This window comes from Ischnura elegans, chromosome 7 (genome assembly GCF_921293095.1).
Source record: "Ischnura elegans chromosome 7, ioIscEleg1.1, whole genome shotgun sequence".
In the NCBI taxonomy this organism is placed as follows: domain Eukaryota; kingdom Metazoa; phylum Arthropoda; class Insecta; order Odonata; family Coenagrionidae; genus Ischnura; species Ischnura elegans.
The window spans coordinates 43,481,548-43,494,827 of record NC_060252.1 but is presented as its reverse complement, the minus strand read 5'-3'; positions in this window follow the sequence as shown (position 1 = coordinate 43,494,827).

Below are 13,280 nucleotides of genomic sequence, written 5' to 3'. Positions count from 1 at the left end.
AATTCTTCACTGGGGATACCGTCTCGTTCGTAATTGACAAAAATGCTTTGAATGAGTTGCAATTAAATAACAATTTATTATCGACAAAGAATCATAGAACTTTGACGTTAATGAACGTTTTCTTGTCATCAAAATATAGCTACTCACTAAAAAAATAATTATCACTTATGTGACTCACACCATTGTACTCATTCTTAAATGAAGTTGAATTATCACCAGAATCATTATAATAAACTCAGGTTAATCATGGTACTCTTTTTTATACCTTGGTTATTCCCCTTCAACTTTATATTGGCTTGAAAAGAGTGTTGTGTCTTCGTATTGAAGTGCTTGCTGGGAGGCAAGCCCTCTCACAAGCGAAAAACATGTTTCTCATTCACTTACTGGCTTCTCCCTCTTCATTACGCTTGTAATTGATTCCCTCTCTCTTTCGGCGGTACGAAATTTTATTTTTTTTATTTTTTATTGATTTGGGCAATAAATTTTTCTGCGCAAGATATACCCGTAATTACTGCCGGTAATATTTTATAACGTAGTCCTTCAGGTCTCAGTGCATCTCCTAAATAATTTACCGGTATCGAATGCAGGAAATGGGACACTTTGGTAAGAGGAAGAGATTGTGTCTTGTGGAAGTAGGATATGGGCGAGAGAAGAATTGATGGTAAATCTAGGAGTCAGGAATTTTCATATACAACTGTAAAAGATACTTAAAGTGAGTCATATCATAAACTGAACTATGGCAATTTCGATTCTGTATTTGTAACCCATGGGCCTCTCAATATTTCGTATAATTATTTTATAGTGTTAATTAATATAATAAAAATTTTATTTTATTATATTAATTAACTTATTAATTTTTTATTTTAATTTTATTTATTTCTTTAAATTTATTTTAATTTATCAAAATCAAAACGGCCGCTGTGTTGTGTATGCTGTTGTTGTCAAAATAAAATAGTCCAAAGCACCTGTAGAGAACTGTTTCCGTTATTTCCGTATTAAAATGGTATCATCAGTGAATAAATTAATTACATGTATCGTATCATCTAAAGTTTCATGTAAATTTTCATCAGATGTCAGTCAACTTTAGTATTATTTTATTTTTGATGCATTGGAATTATGTATGTATTCATTTTTATTGTCATAAATGTTCTATTAGCCAGTCAAATATAGTGTTTATAAAGTCAATCAAATAGGCAAGCAGAAACAATCAAATTAAATCATTTCAGCAATGTGAATAACGGCAGCCACGTAAGATTGTCTGTTTAAAACACGTGAGTTGTTGATAATAAAGTATTTCACTAGTATTTATCGATTGTCGCACTGTAGACCCACATTTGTGTGTGACTTTGTGTTTCTCGTTCCCAGCCCCCTCGTAGCCTCCTTCCTTTTTGGATGACATTTCACGAATTCTCTTCTGCGCCTCTGGGTGCCAGTAAGTGGCGGAGAAGGTTGAAATGTTTGGGAGAGGGAAGATGTGGCGAAAAAGGAGGAACTAGTGAAAGGGTTGGGATTCCCGGTCAGAGTTTACTTGGGAGGTGTGCGGGGAAGACACTCACGTTCGCGCCGGTTCCCATGGTGATGCAAGGACGGATCTTCTTATTTTTTCATCCAGATTTGATTTATCATCGCGGACATCCCGAATGGGAATTCTTAGAAAAGCTGTGGATAGCAAGTCAACTCAAAATAGTAATGTAGGTAAACCGTTCACGATATGTTTAATTCGAGATATGGCCATAATCTCAGCCTTCTCTTGAAGGTAAATTGATAATAATATGTATTGAGGTTGATAACTGTGACAGAAAGTGAAGTAACTTTTTAAATTTCCGCATAATTTTTGTCATTTTTATTTTTTACTTAGATGTTTAAATTTATTTCGTTGCCTTGACCAGTTTCAACTTACTTTACATCATTCTCAAGGCCAGAGTCTTACAAAGTTGAAGCGTTGAGTTACAAAAACAAAATTCAAAGTGGTCTATTTTTTTATTTGCCGCTATAAATTCCACAGCGTAAAAACTTCAACTATGAACCGTATGGTGATTGTGATAGAAAGCGAATACCAGCCAACATGGGCATTCATAATTCTCCATTACGTTATTCAAAAAGATATTTAGATTTCTCTCGAACAACACATATGGTAGCCTCTCGAGTGGGCATACTGCATTGTGGTGAAAAGTACTGGCTGTTGTTAGCTTTCTCCTCTCCGCATGTTAAGGTATTAATTATTCCTAACCTCGCCCATTTTTTGCTTATCCTTTCTTATCTGTCCTCTTCACGTTTTATTGCTGAATTTTAGTCATTTCTTAAGGTAACTAAATAAAAGAAATTATATTTAAGTTCACGTGGTTGAATTTTATGATAAATGAATTTCGTTGTTAACTGAAGTTACCTCTCTGAATGAGGTCGCTTCTTTAAACGAAGTAAGCATGAAAATCTCAAATCATCGCCCTCCAATATCCCGCGTAAGTATCTCGTAAATTGGCGGCCACAAAAAAAGGAATCATGTGATATATTTTCTGAAATTTTTATTTAAAAATCCACCTTTAAACTAGTTGTCGTGGTGATACTTACCATACCAAGCATACGAAAACTGCAGATCATTGCCGGAATATCAACGTTATTTCGACAAAAACTGATTAAATGTTCATCTTATCATAATCGAAAATTGAATGAAGGCATTTTATCGTACTAATTCATCTAAATAGCAGTAGAACTATCGAAAAATTAGCTATAATATATGAGTTGAATTATTCACACTCTTTGTACCATAATTTAGACTTTTAACCTGGATGGATTTCGTCTATGATGGCAAAAAAAATTTATAGTATGCGCAAAAATATTTGTTTTAGATAGCGAAGTAATGAACGTACCACCTACATCTTCGGTCACTATTTATTAAATTCTGGATCGAAAATTTCCAACGTATTATCCCTTCTTACTGCTATCAAAAGGATAAATTTCATGCGGAAGATCCCTTTGTAACCAGTGCGTAATCTCTTCGATTTTTCTTATCCCAAGTCGGTAAGTATAGACTGCGAATCATAACTCCCGCGGTGATAATAGTTCTGGAATGGCGACATCCGTTCATTACTAATATATATGGCTAGTTTAACCTGTCATTTGCTCATATTTCCTTACGCCCTTGGTCTCCGGAAATTATCTCAGCGGGAAGTTGCGAATCCCATGACTGTAAAATGCCTATCGTGATGTCTGGTGGGGATTGGGAGTGGAAAACTTGAGATGAAAGAAAAGGATGGGGATGCTGGCGATTGGCTGAGTGAACTTGTGACTGGATCTTCTTCTTCGAGGTACTCCGCGCCCATCCTTTCCCTGCGTGACCTTAACATTTAAGATCGGCTCGTTCCTTTCTTTCTCTTTGCCTTACTCAGAGATGTACCGTCGGAAAATACCATTGCCACCCACGTTGCACGTGTGTAGACAATCTGAAAGTAAAAAGAATATGAAAAAAATAGAAAAAAATGATTTCTACAAAGAATTGGGGAAAAATGGAGTTCGGATAATTTTAGTTTGACGCGATACAAACTCGAAGACTTATTACTGGTGTGAACAAATACAAACCATAGTGTAATCACTATGAGAATAAAAAGTGTGGGTACCTTTTAACACGGTACATTATCTTGTACAAGTTATTGTCTAATTGTATGACGCTGTAATGAACGCCGTACTCGGAGAGAACTTGTGCGAATTCATAAACGGAAAATAGAACCTTTTCTAATTTGATTCATGCATTTGATGATTCTTTTTTGATTTCTAAATGATTCGTTTCGGCCCACAAAAATCCTACAAGCAATCAGACATTAACTCGTACGTGTAAATGTAGCGTGTAAACAGGCCTTAAGACGCTATAATTGATGTGAAGATGATGTGTGGCAAAAACTCTGGAGTCTTACGATGCACAGGGCAAAATTACCCGAGTTTGTATTTAACTAAATCTTGTGTGTTGCAGAATAAAAGCCCATGCCCTGCTTTTGTTTCTAAACGAGTTTTATTTTATTTTCTTATCCATTATCTTATATATAAAAATGAATCGCAAAATGTGTTGGTAAGCGCATAACTCAACAACGCCTGGACCAATTTGGCCAATTCTTTTTTTAAAATGTTCGTTGAAGTCCAAGGATGGTTCTTACGGCGAGAAAAAATCGAATAATTGCCGGGAAAACCCTAAAAACAGCCCTTTTCTTTTTCTCATACAAACGTTTTCTAACTAAAACGTAGAATCAATTTGAGCTTTATTGCTATTATATAAAGTTCATATTAAATTACAAGCACTCACTGTTATCTAAGAAATGTAGGTGTGTTCCTAACGTCAAAAAGTAAATTTGCACTTTCTTACCGCTATACAAAGTTCAAATTCAATTATATCTATCAAAACAGTGTGCGTGTGTGCGTTGGAGCACAGAATACGTCGTTGGAGGATTTAATGTCGCGTTCCGAAACTAAAAAAAAGTGATCGCGGACCTGACCAAATTGAATAGTCACAAAATATAATAATAACAACTTGGTTGGCTTCGCGATATTATTTCTTTTGTTTTACTTTCGGCAGGCGACAAAAAAATAAAACATTGGTATGGCTTTAAAGGATTTGACTTCAAGTCATATCAGATTAAAAAAAAAATAAATTAAAAAAACAACATGTGCTTGATGATGTAAAACAAACTATTAATTCAATTAGGCCTGGCCGCGCCCAACCGTCCAATGCATGAATCTTTTAACCAAGAGTTGCACCGAGAAAAACTGTATGATCTCAACACTTTGAAAGAATTAATTCAAACAAATCTTCCACTGTTGAATGAACAACAGAGGTATGTATTTGATACTCTTATGAAAGTAACAAATGATGAAACTGGGGGGATTTACTTCTTAGATGCACCTGGTGGTACAGGAAAAACTTTTTTGATTTCATTAATATTAGCAACAATTCGCTCACAAAATAAAATTGCACTTGCACTCGCTTCGTCGGGAATCGCAGCAACTTTGCTTGAAGGTGGAAACAGCCCATTCAGCACTAAAATTGCCATTAAATATGCAAAGCAATGAAACTCCAACCTGCAACATTTCGAAGAACTCTGCAATGGCAAAGGTTTTGCAGCAATGTCAATTGATCAATTGGGATGAATGCACGATGGCACATAAAAAATTTTTGGAGGCTTTAGACAGAACCTTAAAAGATCTACGGAGCAATCAGAACCGATTTGGTGGTGCAATGATTTTATTAGCAGGAGATTTTCGTCAAACATTGCCAGTGATTCCACGATCAACGCCAGCTGATGAACTCAACGCATGTCTAAAGTCATCCAATTTGTGGAAATATGTCAAAGTACTTCATTTAAGCAAGAATATGCGTGTTGAGTTGCAAAATGACCAATCTGGAAACATATTCTCTAAACAACTCATTGACATTGGTAATGGAAATTTTCCTATTGACATGTTGACTGGATGCATTAACTTTCCTCAAAGTTTTTGTCATTTAACTCAATCAAAAGAAGAACTCATTCAGAAGGTATTTCCAGATGTTGCTCAAAATTACAGAAACCATGATTGGTTAAGCGAACGAGCTATATTGGCAGCCAAAAACATTGATGTAAATGAATTAAATTTCAAAATTCAAGAACAGATTACAGGCGAATCGAGGATATATAAATCAGTTGATTCGGCAACTAACCAAGACGATGTAGTTAACTATCCACCGGAATTTTTAAACTCGCTGGATTTGCCAGGATTGCCACCTCACAATCTTCGATTAAAGGTTGGATCGGTAATTATAATGTTGCGAAATATCAACCAACCGCGCCTTTACAACGGCACACGGTTAGCGATAAAAAAAACTACTAAACAACGTGATAGAAGCAACTATATTGAAAGGAAAGTATAAAGGAGAAGATGTTCTCATACCGCGCATCCCAATGATTCCGACTGATGTGCCATTTGAGTTTAAACGACTACAGTTTCCAGTGCGGCTTGCTTTTGCTATGACCATAAACAAGTCCCAGGGGCAATCATTAAGTGTTTGTGGTATTAATTTGGAAAACCCATGTTTCTCACATGGTCAATTGTATGTTGCCTGTTCCCGTATTGGAAAACCATCAGATTTGTTTGTCTATGCGCCAGGTAATCAAACAAAAAACATCGTTTATCACAAAGCACTACAATGAAAATAGAACTGATTTTTTTTGTTAATAATTATGATTTACATGATTAAAATTACTTACTTTTAAATGCTTATAGTGTTTTATTTAATTATTTTTAATTCACACCGAATTATTACCAGGGTGACGGTTCTGTTCAGGATAATTTTTTGCAAAGAATATAAAAAAGGTAGGAACAAAACACTGCCACATTACAAATTTTTTTGACAGGACGAAGTCTGTCGGGTCAGCTAGTTAACTAATAAAAATTACCGTTAAAGGATTGGTGGAAAGGATGAGCAGCGAAGGTAGGCATCGGACATGAAGCGGAAGAATTACTCTGGTGTTAAAAGATAATCCGCTTGGAGAATAGCAAGGAGAGCTGCGTCAAACCAATCTTAGGATTGTTGACCAGTGACGATATGTATATAAATTATCTATCACTATTCTCAAAAACCTTATGCACCCTGCAAGTTTCCCGGTGAATTTTTTATTGGTTGACCCTTTATTTTAGTCCTGAAGCTTAGCGACCTGTTGTCGTTAAAGTTCTGGACTAAAATAAGGTGTCAACCATCGGTTAACCATCAATAAGAAGTCGGTGCGAAGTTATATAAACCAACGATGTAATAAGCCATGAAAAATATACCTAGGCTCAGACGGGATTCGAACCCGGATCTCCCGATTCCGATCAGGTATCTTATAAGTTACACCACCAATTCATAATATTCTAAGCCGAATCTCAGTCTCAGACTTTCACAGGAGACGGATGTCGTGCTTTCTACACCTTCTTCGGATAAATAATATACCCTAATAAAAATCATAAACCGTACTTTGTCACTGTTCCGCGACGGACGTTTTCCAAAGCACTGCATCGAACGAGTAGGGGAGTCCCGGGCAAGACGCTTATGTTGAGGGAATGTACAAAAAAGAACAATAAATGATCAACAGAACTTTCTTCATTATTAATCAGTACTTTTTTTTTACAAAATTTGAACTGATCTGCATTATTAGGTACTACATTCCATTTTTCGAGTGTACGTCTGCTGATCAATATTTAACTCGACGTTTTTTTCATCCTGCCGGGAACTTCGTCAGGAGACTCAAATCAGTCCCAGCAGGAGGAATGAAACGTCGAGTCAAATATTTAGCACGCAGACGTACACCCGAAAAATGGTTTTAAGGTTTTTTATGGTAATTTTGGTTTTAAGGTTCCGCATCTTATCGCTGTGGAAACCTTAAAACCAAAATTTTAACTGAGCTATTAAAAAAATGAGAACTTAAACGGTAACGTCTCCTAACATCAATTAAATAAAAACGTACCAATTATACGTTTTTCCCGAAGAATCCGGGAAAAATGGATACGCAATAAGGGCAAAAAGGATAACTAGAAAAATTAAAAAGTTAGCCTTGACAATCATTTCAGAAGTAGCAGCCAAATCCTGCATATGATGTGTGTGTTCTCGTGTGATCCTTGGCTCTGGCAGCACTATACCCAGTCTTTGGTAATCGGCTCACTGTATTGTTCAGCTCACAGCAAGCAAAAGAAATCTGAAATGACATTTTTATTCTTATAGTTATCTGTCTTGCAACTTCTGGGTCCTGAAAATTCAGTTATCTTTGTCTTTTTGTTTTTTAATTTATCATATTTTTTAGTCTGCTCAGCTTCAACAGAAGTGGACGTCAATATCTCTGATTGTTGCCTCTTATATTTACGGTTTGTTTAGGGAGTGACTCTGGTATGCTGGTATGGGTCCGATTTGCATTGATATGAATTTTGCCAAAGTAACTATAACTTCCTTCCAACCGTCCTTCTGTTTGCTCTAAAGACAATTGGTGCAAAAATAAGTAAAAACCTTTTCGAAAATCATAAGAAAACAGCAACCGACTTCATTGGAGAAGCAAATAATAGTGTTTAGTGGACCCTTTCCGCACTGCTCACTACTCTGAGTAGGCTTTTGCTTTTTGATAGATAAAACTATTAATTGTGGTAGTCGTGCTGCTCTTCATACCTGGTTGTCCATGTTATATATGGTAGTCACCTCAAAGTTTTCCCATATCCATCTCGCCCGAAGCCACAAAAATCTTTAGTTTATTAACATATTAAAAATATATACATAGCATTGGCAGGTCTTCGCCTATCCTAAAACCGTGCCCATACCCTCCGTGCGCAGCACGTTGAAGGCGGCAGGTCTGTCCTAACGAGTCTATGGGTCTCTAAGTAAAATCAAACACAAAATGCACTTAAATATCACTGGCAATGCAGCGTCCTAATGATATGGATACAATTCAAACTAAACAGGCCATTGTACTTTAAATTCACACAGGCACTTGCACACATTACTCACTTACACTGCACACTTCACGTCTTCGCCACTCATCTGCTCCCTCAATTCTCTCATGCGAGCACCTGTATAGAAGAAGGAGAAAGAGCAGCATCAGACAAGGTGATGGCAGGGGGTGCACAGGCAACCCTTTGCATTTATGTCCAGTATTATCAAACATCAATATCATACTATTTGCTAACAACTAGAATTAATTATATAAACATTAAGATACAATTTCGAAAAATTATTAAAAATGTAAAGTGAGTGAGTGTCATAATCAAATTCCGGGGGTCTAGCTGACGGCGTCCACCCCCGCGATACTTAGTCTGTCCTCTTCTTCACCGAGGGGTACATCCGCGTTCACAGAGACGTCGGAACCGTACTGCCGCTTTCCAGAGACATGCTCTACGTAGATGTCTCTCGTCCACTTTATGGCCGCTGAGACCATCTGACGTCGGAGTTTGGTCAGCCGGCCCCTATGAATCCGGAGACGACGGAGTAGAGCCTCGTTGTCGCGGTCCCAGCTGCCCAAGGCTCCAACGACCAGAGCGTCCAGGTGCACAGGCACCCTGTAGCCTCGACGAACCCGCATTCTCTCGGCGAGCTCTGCATATTTGCAGATCTTTGCCGCCCTCGCGGCTCGGAGGGCCTCACGTCGGTTATCGAAGGGAACAGTCACATCCACCACGTGAATTGCTCCCCCCGGAACCTCCGTGATCACGAGATCCGGCCGGAGGAGGGAGGGGTCGCCCGCCACCCGTTTGTTCGTCTCCACCTTCCATGTTGGTGGCAAGACGGCCCGCAAGAGCGCTAGGATTTCATCGTGCCGACGGATCCAGGCGCCAGAGTGTCTCAGGCAGTGGTTCACGACGTGCGGCAGCGTCTCGTCCTCATCTCGGCAGACCCGGCACCTCCTGCTGGTCACGGCTCCCTTCCTGGCGGCGTTCAGTGGCAGCAAGTTCAACCGCGCCCGGTGGATGAATCGCCAATCGCAGAACCGGGTGTATTTGCCGCTCCGCATGAAGTGGCTGCTCTCCCTCGAAGCCGTCAGCGCGTCGTACGCCTTCCCCTGGTCCAGCTTGGCGCACAGCTTCCTCCGGAGTCCCTCGACGGCCGCGCGGCGCAGTAGGGCGAGGACTCGGTGGCGGGCGGAGGCGGGAACGATGATCTCGTCGACTCGCTGAGACGGGTGTGCGAAGCGAAGGGACAGCTCTTGGCGGGCGTCGCTCCACTCCCAGCGGGGGTTGATGGCCACGAACAGGTCCCTCGTCGCCTTCCGGGTGCGGGACCACACGGTGGAGACGGCCGCAGTCGTTGTCGCCAGGTCGCCATCGGTGCAGCCAGTCAGGTACCCTCAGCGCGAACTCTGTCCTCGGAATGAGGAAAGTCAACATGGCGTCGATCTTCTGCCATGGCGCCAGATCGCTGTTCTGCAGGCGTTGCGCGTCTCTCCTCAGGGTCGCCAGCATCTCCGTCGGTGTCGAGTCCGAGTGGAAACCTACAGGGGAGCCAAGATATTTATAGTTCTCACCGTCCATTAAGATTCTCATGGGTCTGCCTTGGATGGCAAACTCCGTCCGGACGGGTCCCTGAGGCGTTCGTCGGAAGTCCATGTGCAGGGAGGCGCATTTTGCCGCCTTGAACGAGAGGCCACACCAATCAGCGGCGCAACTCGCGGCGTACAAAAGGCTCCGCAGCATCCCGGCGTCCCTTGCCACCAGCACCAAATCGTCGGCGTACGCGAGCACGCACACCGAATGCTGCCCGAGGCTGTATCCCGCGGTGGCTCTTTTAGCGAGAACCGCTCGGAGGAGCGGCTCGATCGCCAAGTTGAAGAGCAGGGGCGATAGGGGGTCGCCTTGTCGCACGCCGCACCTAATTGGGATAGAATTAGTCTCCCCTGCGCTAGATGTTACCTTGTGCGAAGTGCCGGTGTAGATCTCACGGATGAGGGCCAGGGCGGCAGGCGGCATCTCCATCTCTTCCAGCACCCTAAAGATGTGGTGGTGCGGCACGCTCCCGAAGGCGTCTGCGAGGTCCAGCCAGGCGAGCGCGATCTCCTTCTTCTTCATCTGCGCATCCTCCATGGCCGTGCGCACGACGAAGTTGTGCTCGAAGCACCCCTCAACGCCGGGCACGAACCCCTTCTGGAAAGGAAAAGAGAGAAGCCTACCTTTCGACGCCCATGTCGCGACGCGATCAGCCAGAACCCCTGTGAAGAGCTTGGCGATCGTGGGTCCGAGGGCGATTGGGCGCCAATTGCCGATGTCCTCGATGTCTCCTCCTTTGTGTAGCAGGACGGTGCGGGATGTCTTCCACGGGCGAGGTATCCTTCCAGCGGCGAGACACTTGTTGAAAATCGCCGCGAGGACGCTGCCGTCCGGGTCCACTTTCCGCCATCCAGCGTACGTCACTGCGTCAGGTCCGGGCGCGGTATTGCGGGCGCGGCGCAATCTGGAAAACACTTCCTCGGATAAAATGCCTTTAGTTATTGCATCGTAGTTGGCCGTCAGACCCTTGGGACTTATCTTAGGCACCACCGAGGGCGGTGGCGCCGTTATGCTTCCAACGGCGGGTGCGGGTCGGTCGAAATGCCGCTCCAGGTCCTCCGTTGAGATGACACACCTGGGGCTCTCGTCACCGCACACCTTCCGGAACGCGGTCTTCTTTTTCGTTCTGTAATATTAAAATGATTTATATAACTTTCAGATATCTTTTGCGGTCACTGGCTGACTACAGTCACCAATTAAACTTGAAGAAACGTGCCATCGGCAAATAGAAATTATGATTGATCGCTTGACGATTAGTGCAAAAAATACGAACAAACCATTGCGAAAATCGTAAGAAAACATCAGAAACCGTTCTCATTCACTTTAACGACAAACTCGCGTCTACATTGTTTTTTTTATGTTCTGTTGTCGCAAAAAGATCATCTGACACGGCCTACGCGTATCGTGACGCCATCTATTAGCAATTTTTGATAAAACCGCTTATTCTTCTTACTCGCACTATTCAAATTGTTCGAGCCTCCCCTAACTTATTACGCAGACTTGTTCGCGGTGCAAAGTGATAAACACCAAGATAAAATTCTACGTGAAAACATCATTTAGATTAACCGGGATTCGAACCCGGATTTCCCGATTTCCGGTCATGTATGCTACCAGTTACATCACCTAGCAATCTTCTAAGGCGAATCTCAGATTGGGTTTATCGCATTTTCTCCCGAAGTTAAACTACTTGTATCGTCTTTTGAGGATTATGGTGGTGTCACAGTTTTTCTCTTTGAAACTACTTACCACCACAAATTTAAATGCGACCAAGTGAATTCATCGCGTTCACTCTGTCGCAATGTCGTCCATTCCTTTCAAATATTTTCTCGAGCTCAGGCATTTCCTCTTTTTGCCCCAAATCCGCCTTCAGACAACACGTGTTTTCCTTCGAGTCCACCCACACTTTCATATTCATGTTATTACACCCGCGGTGATATACGACTTAAAGATTTTTAAAAGCGAGCAATATTCAGTGCAGGAGGACGCAAGAGTTTGTTTGCGCTTTCTGAAGCGGCGGTGACGAAACCTTTCTAATAAAACTTAGCCTTTTTGGATTGCTTTGGAAAGATACTAAAAGCATCACATTATGCCAATGAAAATATGTTTTTGTACTCCACAAATCAGCAGGTCTACTATCCTAAGATTGGTTTGACGCAGCTCTCCTTGAGCCAATTCTCTTATCACCTAATCTTTTCACACCTACGTATTTCTTCTCTTTCTCATCTTTACACCCTATTTTTACGATATCTATGTACACTCGAGTAATATAGAACTCCAGAACACTATAGGAGACCTGAGAATTCATCATCATCACTGATCAACAACCTTATGATTGGTTTGACGCAGCTCTCCACTCAATTTACGTATCACCTATTCTTTTCACACCTACGTATTTCTTTTTTCACATTCTTCTTTATATGTACCATATATTTTATTCCACGTCTTCTTTTTTCGTTCTTACGATCCACTTTTCCTTAGATGATAGTCTTCTTCAGGCCACCATGTCTCAAGATATAGCCGGTAAAGTTGTTCCATTCTCTAATCAAGATTTTCGTGAGGCTTCTCTTCTCTCCTGCTCTTCATAAGGCTTCCTCATTTCTAACTCTGTCGATGCATTTGATCCTCATCATTCTTCTGTAGCTCAACATTTCGAAAGTCTCGATGATTAATTTCTCCCCTGATGACATTGTCCATGCCTCATTTCCGTAGAAAAGTATGCTCCAAATATAAGTCCGGATAAATTTTTTCATTGGAGCTGGAAATTTAAACATGGAAATGAACTGATCTTTCTGTTAGTGGAATACTCTCATCGCCTGGGCTATTCGGTTGATAGCGTCTTTCTTGCTTTTTCCGTTGCTAGTTGTTCTGCTTCCAAAATAACAGTATTCATCCACCTCAATCAGTTTTTGTCTCCCCATTTAAATTTTAGTCTTCACTTCTTCTATTCTGCTGCGTCCAAATAGTTTATTATAAAGAAATATGTTTATTTTCAGTTGATATCTACCCATTACCCTATCTATAATTGAGAAACTATATCGGTTTCAACCTCATCATGCCATTTTAGAGAGTGCAATTTACAATTTTGCTTGGAAATACCTACAAATACAGGAACTTAAATCCCTCTGATCGTGAGACATCAGAATGGGAAGTTATTATCTCTATCGCCATCACAGGTACCCTAACCCCTTGAACACTGTCCGTGACTCAATTTATGCATCAGTAGGGTTGAATGTGTGAAGGAAATAAGCGCTCGAGCTCAGTAT